This window comes from Vespula vulgaris, chromosome 2, assembly GCF_905475345.1.
Source record: "Vespula vulgaris chromosome 2, iyVesVulg1.1, whole genome shotgun sequence".
Taxonomy (NCBI): Eukaryota; Metazoa; Arthropoda; class Insecta; order Hymenoptera; family Vespidae; genus Vespula; species Vespula vulgaris.
This window is the reverse complement of record NC_066587.1, coordinates 894570-902069: the sequence shown is the minus strand read 5'-3', so window position 1 is coordinate 902069 and position 7500 is coordinate 894570. Positions and strand designations below refer to the sequence as shown.

Below are 7500 nucleotides of genomic sequence, written 5' to 3'. Positions count from 1 at the left end.
CTTTTTCTTCTCTCTCTTTCTTTCTCTATCTCTTTCTCTGTCTCTCTCTCTCTCTTTCTTTCTTTCTTTCTCTTCCTCTTTTTTTCTTTCTATCCTTCTCTACCTATCTTTCTAATTCTTTCTATTTCTCTGTCTCTTTCTCTTTCTCTCTGTATCGCTCCCACTCTTAATTTTTTCATTTTCATTATCTATCTTATCCGCCCTCTCCTCGTCTCTCTCTTTCTCTATCATTCTCTCTCATTCTCTCTCATTCTCTCTCATTCTCTTTCTCTTTCTATCTCTCTCTCTCTCTCCTTCCTTCTCCCACCTACAGGGCTCTTGCTCTTCGTACACGGCCAGACGGATTCGTGATTCTGGGGCGGCTCTCCGTAATGCAACCGAATTCATCGAGAGAAAGGAATAATCTACAACGCATAATATCGAGGTAAATGATTAATAAGAAATTTCGGGCTTATCTTTCTTATCGCTCGACTTTCGTTAAATAAAAAAAGATATATGTATATATATATATATATATATATATATATATATATAAAGAAAAAAAAATCGTAAAGATAACTGCTACTCATCGACGTGCATAATTATAACTGCACGGTGCGAACGAACGTGAACTTTTAGAGATAGATCAGAGAGAGAGAGAGAGAGAGAGAGAGAGAGAGAGAGAGAGAAAGAGAGAGAGAGAAAGAGAGAGAGAGACAGAGAGAAAGAGAGAGAGAGAGAGAGTACAGTTCATTCCCAACTTCATGCTCCAACACAGGAACGAGATTCTTCGTCGAGACTGTCGCCATATCGTCCCACACATACATCACTTATTTCCACAAAACTGTCGATTTTTTCTTCTTTTTTTTATTTGTTTATTTCTTCTTTTCTTAACTTCTCTCTCTCTCTCTCTCTCTCTCTCTCTCTCTCTCTCTCTCTCTTTTATTTTTTTTTCTTTTTTTCTCAATCGCGAACACGCGCACATTACCGGAATTATTAACAAGGTCTTATTCAATTTCATTCTCACTTCGTTTCTTTTTCTATATCTATTTTCTTTTGTCGTTCCTCTTTTTATTTTTTTTAGTTTTTAATCGTCTCAATATATTTGCAAAGGGCAGAAAGAATTTTGGTGTGCTAAATTTAGTACCACGTTATCGCGAAATAACGCTATCTTTCGACGGTCAGGATGTCATGGCTGGATGTGTTCGTATTCGAAACTAACCTAAATCAAACGTCTTTTTCTTCTTTCGTTTCTTTTTTTTATTACTTCTCATACTTCCATTTCTTTCTCTCCTTCTCTCTCTCTCTCTCTCTCTCTCTCTCTCTCTCTCTCTTGCACAAATATACACGTGTACTCGGCCAGCCAATCGTTTAGCTTCGAATTTAAATCTATAAAAACGAAAAAGAAGTGATAAGAATGAACACAAGTGATAAGAATGACAGAGAAACAGAGTCTAATATTTTTACCACGTGTCGCTTTATTTTCATTTTTACTTATTTGTTTATTTATTGGCGAATCCATCGAACTGGTAATTGAAAATTGTTTTCAATATGTCTGACGATAATAATTATACGTAGGTTAGAAACTTTTTCAACTTCTAACACATATATACGTACGTACGTAGCATACACTCATACACACACACGTACTTACATGTATACATATATACGTACTTATATATGTAGGTCCGGTATTCGCGTGATAAGAATCGAACGCGAATCGTACGTGTCTCCTCTTCTACTTGTGTTAAACGCGCGCGCATACGTACATATGTTGCCGAAGAGGATCGAAAAGGAACGAAAGAATTCGTGAAGGAACGATGTTCGTAGCCGTGAAGAGCCGATTCGTTCGACTTGCGTTGTCCGATGATGCGGACCAGTTAGTTCGTCCCTGGCGAACAATTTTTCTTTCATTTCAGTCTTTTTTCTTTCTTTCTTTCTTTCTTTTTTTTTATGTATCTCTTCGTTTCTTTATGCACCGAGTTCGAATTCCATAGAAATTGCTCGGAAAAAAAAAACGAGAAGTATTTAGTCCTCTCTTCGATCGTTATTACCATCGTACGTATAGGTGTGTGTATATACCTATGTATGTGTATACGTGCTAACAGAATTAAAGATTTTTCATAGTTCTATATCTATTTGTAGAGTCGTAAGTTCGAGAATAAAAAATATGACGTTTATTATATATGGATTAAGAAGAAAAAATATCTTTTATGAACAACCAATTTTTTTTTTTTTTTTAATATTATTAGGTAATTATTTTCTTCTCTCTTTCTCTCTCTCTCTCTCTCTCTCTCTCTCTCTCTCTCTCTCTCTCTTATTCAGGACAATCCTAAATTATCGACGAATGATTGTATGGCTAAATTATTTATATAAATTGGTAATCGTGGAAATCATCGTCTCGTTCCATATACACACACACACATATATATATGTACATATGTATATATACACACATACATATCTATGTGTGTATATGTGTATGCGTCGTCCACTGCTATCTACTAGTTAAAGTAATCATTTTTCTCTCTTCGGTTTTATCATTAGCCATATATATACATACATACATACATACATACATATATATATATATATATATATATATATATATATATACGTTGTTCTTCCGTTGAGAACAGTTAGTACGATAAATTTTCTCAAGAAAAACAATGTCTAAATATAAATGGAAGAAAGGATATCTTACGAATGTGAATATCTTTTGCTCTAGTCTAAAACCATTGTTTCCATTCTTAACCACTTTATATATATTTTTTACAAAAGATCTACCTTTTCTCTTTCTCCCTCTCTCTTTTCTTTTAAAAAAGAATGAAAAGAAGAAATTATAACCTGAAAAAATTTATAAAAGATTTTGGAAACGAAAGAAGAAGAAATGAGACCAATGAAAATATTGAAGCTTATATTTTGTAAACTCGCTAGAAGATAGGTTAGATGTAACTATAGGTATAATTGACGTGTTCGTTCGTGCGAGGTCAAAGAAACACGAAGGAGTAGTGACCCCGGTTACGCTAGAATAAATCGACCTAGGTGAGGCTAAGCTAGAATGCTTTCTAGGCGTCGTATCGTAATTCATCTAAGGTCAGTGCTATAATGTCGTACACGTTATCGTCGATAGTGTTAATAAATGAAACATCAAATTTTCGTTACACATAGGTCTTCAGAGACATTAGAATATTTACATTTGGAAATAAGTACACGTTCTTCTTTTCTCCTTTCCATTCTACGATCAAAATCGTATAGGAAAATAATTTTATCAAATATTTATTATATTTAAAAAAGAGTTATACAATCCGTTCGTTCTTCTTCCTTTCTTTTGCTTTTCTTTTTCTGTCAAAACAAGTGAAACTTCATCGGCGAAATAATTCTTCGAATTTATATTATCAAAGAGAATACTAATCGTAGTAAAAAGAGAATAGCAATAATATTCATGATCGTTGATACAGTCAGTACACACAGGAGATAGAGAGAGGGGAAAAAAAGTCTCTATTTACATATCAAATAACCTAGAGTCCTTAGAAAGAACGAGTTCTTGAGTCCTTCCATTAAAAAAAAAAAAAAAACATTTCTAATTCATGATATTCGACATTTCTTTTACTTGAAAGAAAAGACAGAAACAAAAAGAAAAAAAAGATATATATATATATATATATATATATATGCATCCGTACGGTGGTATATCTACTTAAAAAGTAAGAACACACGTGGTGTCGTAACGACCCACCCTTCTTTTGCATTCGCACCCTCGAAAACCATGAGCAGTATGCTTTTCTGCAAGAGTATTGCCTGACTGTCCCACCCCCCTTTCCCTTCCCTTTCCTTCCCTTCCCTTTGAAGGTTTTTCCTTCTACGGATGCACGGGGCGGAGCCTCCGTCGTAGCTGCATCGAAAAGAGAATTTTCTCAGTGGCACGTAGCCCGGCCCAGTCGGATTCGTATTAGGGTCTTTCCTACATGAATGGCCGTGCCCCATGCTTTTCACTCTTTCTCTCTCTTTCTCTCTCTTTCTCTCTCTTTTTCTCTGTTTAATGCACACACGCGCGCGTGTGCACGCACTCATACACACATTTATAGAAGGTATTATACAATACAACTAGCAACTGGAGTTGTCCAACACTCTTTCACATTTTTTTCATTTTTTTTTCTTCCCTTTTTTTCGTTTTTTCTTTTTTTTTCTATTATTTTTCCTTTTGCTTAACCGAACGAACGAATACACGAATAATTTGTTGAGAATATTCTTTTTTGCGATCCGTACAGCTACGGTCAAAAATCGATGGGATCAATTTTACGGGATCGATCAGTTTTAGTCTTTTTCGAGGCTTTTTAAGAGGCTTAATTTTTTTCGTTCCTTTTGTTTTGTTTTGTTTTGTTTTTTATTTTTCTCAAATCGTAAAACTAACGAGCAAGGATAAAAATGAGATCTCGAGAGAATATGGATTTTCAAAAATCATCTAGAAACTTTTGACCCGCCTCACGCAGACTGTTGTATTTATTTCGTTGCTGATATTTAATTTTATATAATTTTCTTGATAAAACATTTTATCATGCTTCGTATAGCATGTTAACCTCTTTACGTGTTTATTCATTTATGAATGGAGAATATTTCGTGTAGTTTGTAACTAAGGTAATTCAATTTTAGAAAGCAAGTTTTACTTCTTCGTTCATTTCCATAGACTTCTTCTTATAATCTTGTTTTTTTCTTGTTTTTATATTCTTCAATAAATAATTATTGCCAGTCTATTTATATTAATGACGTAGTTTCCATGCACAATAATAATAATAATAATAATAGTAATTTGTAATTTCCAACATGACGTCCCTTCATTATTTTCATTTCAATTAAATTCATTACTCACTTTTGCTTAGATCAATTTATATTATTAAAAAAAAAAAGGAAAGAAAAGTAAATAGAAAAAAAATTAGTATATAATATTCTTGAAAGCGAACAATTATTTTTTTGGTTCGATTTTACTGAAAATACTTTTAAATAGAGAATATAGATATCAGTCTGATATAATTTTCTTCCTTATCATTATGATATTTTCGTTTAATAATTTCTCGCATAATTTAATCGTCTTTCATAGCCGTCTCTTTGGAATTAGTTTCTCGGTCGCTGCCGGGAGGATCTTTCCGCCATTTTGAATCTTTCCGATCGGCCCCACCATTACCTCTTACGACAAAGCTTTTCCTCTTTGGCCGCACCCCCGGTTCAAAACGGAAAAGAAATTCGTCCAATCGAATAACATTGACTAAGAATTTGAATCCGAGGGAAATTTTTTCGCTTTTCTTTTTTCTTTTTTTTTTCTTTCTTTTCCTACCCCTATCTCCCTCCTCCTCGTCTTAATTTTCTATTAATTTATATATCAACTATCTACGTTCGTTAATTTGTTATCAATTAAAAAAGTTAACGTTATCGAAAATCGTAACGATGATATTTTTTTTCATTAGAAATTTTTCATGATAACGACCAAAATAAATTTGCCACGTCTAATTCTCTTAAATTTTTTAACGAGAAACGACCACCACATTTTTCAAACGTTTCATTCGATAATAAACATTTCTATCGGTTTATCGTTAATATCTCGTGCATTTTCTATTAAACTTCGAAATATCTAAGGACTTGTCGTAAAGTAACGAATACAAGGAAATAAAATCCATACGTAGGTGTCATAATATTTCTTAGAGTTGATGATTATTAAAACGAAAACTTTAAAAAAGAAAGTGAAAGCTCGTTCGCAACACAGGATCTTTAATATCAGACATTTAACATGCTTCCTGAATCGTAACTAGAATTCGATCGATTTTATCTACTTGAATATTTATTATCCAATATATTAAATGAATTCTCTAATAGAATTTTTTAAACGCGTCAATCTAAAAATTATTGTCTTGGTAACAAATAGCAATAGAAAAAATATATATATGAATTTAATACAATTTTTTTTATAAATATTTCATCGTAATGTTCTTAAAAAAATTAATTACATTAACGTATTATCATAAATATAAATCTTATAAATAATGTGGCTATATCGTCTAAAAATTAAATATTAATTATTAAATGAAACTCATAACAATGATTATTGATCATACGTCGTGAAACACTTTAGATTAATTTCTTTAGATATGCCTAACTGCTTACGTGATTCGGTATATAGGAAAAACTTAACTACATTATTCATCGCACTTCATGAAATACTTCATATTATTTTCTTCTCCTTTTTTTTTTTTACACATATATATATATATATATATATATATATATATATAAAACGCCTAACTACATGATTCAGTACCTGTACAAAAAAAAAACTTATCTAGATTATTCATCGCATTTCATATTAATATCTTTACTAAATCTAACTACGTAATTCAGTAACACATAAATAACATTTCTATTTATTTGATCAGTATCTTTAATAATTAATGATAATTAAATGTTTTGTAAAATAAATGTTCAGTATATATATATATATATATATATATATATATATATATATATATATAAATGTTTTAGTCAATATTTATAATAAAACATCACTTAAGCGATCAGTATAAATAATTAAGTATCAATTATAGTGTCTGGGTTTATTATAAGTATTGACAATCTTTTAATATAAAATATTGACATTATTATATTTAGATATGTTTCATTTAAAATACTGACAGATTTGTCTATTAATCCGGGTATAATATCGAACACTTACATATATCACGTATCCATCTTTTATTATAAATACTACCTATTTATCCGAAATAACGATAAAAAGATGTTTAAAAATAATGATTGAAAAAATAGAAGCAAACTTAATCAACTTATTCACATCGTACATTGCATTAAATTATACCCTTTGTAGACCTAACTACGCGTAATTGGGTCAATATTTATAATCTATACGAAAACGTATAAATAAATTTCATGATATTTCATTATAATTTCAACGACGTAAATTCCAATAAATATATATATATATAAATATTAATATTATATATATGTAATATATATATACAAGATTAGTATATATAACTATTAGTAATATATATTCGAATTATAGTGATGTTAGATACAAGTTAAAAGAGATAGAAGAAAGATCGAGTCTAACAACAAAAATTGAGGATAGTTGGGATGATCCTTGCGATTCTCGGAGCAGCGTCATGCAGAGGGTGCATACCCGTTCTCGATCGCGTGGAGCAAAAGAGAGGTACAGGAGCCTGATTCTGTCTCTCTTTTTCTCTCTTTCTCTCTTTTTCCCCCTGTCTCTCTCCCCCTCAGCCTCTCTCTCTCTTCTCCTTCTTTTACCTCACTCCAGAGAACGGAGAGACGCTAACGTGTATGAAAGGATGTGTGTGTATTAGTAAGCAGATAAGCGAGGTTGCTGGAGGCCGTTTCTCGTCGTCTCTGCCCAGTCTAGTCGTTGCAGAGGTGTATTACTTAGTCTCTCTCTTTCTCTATATATATATGTGTGTGTGTGTATGTGTAAATGTATATGTCTGTACATGTATATTT

At 31.7% G+C, this 7500-nt stretch overlaps 1 long non-coding RNA gene across 1 annotated transcript in view; it reads left to right on the top strand.

Annotated features, from left to right (window-relative positions):
* Positions 1 to 7500, top strand: part of LOC127061820 (uncharacterized) — a 17063-nt gene that overhangs the window by 1667 nt on the left and 7896 nt on the right. The window contains exon 1 of the long non-coding RNA XR_007780964.1: positions 1 to 424. This exon is cut by the window's left edge and continues 1667 nt beyond it. This is a non-coding gene — a long non-coding RNA (uncharacterized LOC127061820). The remainder of the gene's footprint in view (positions 425 to 7500) is intronic.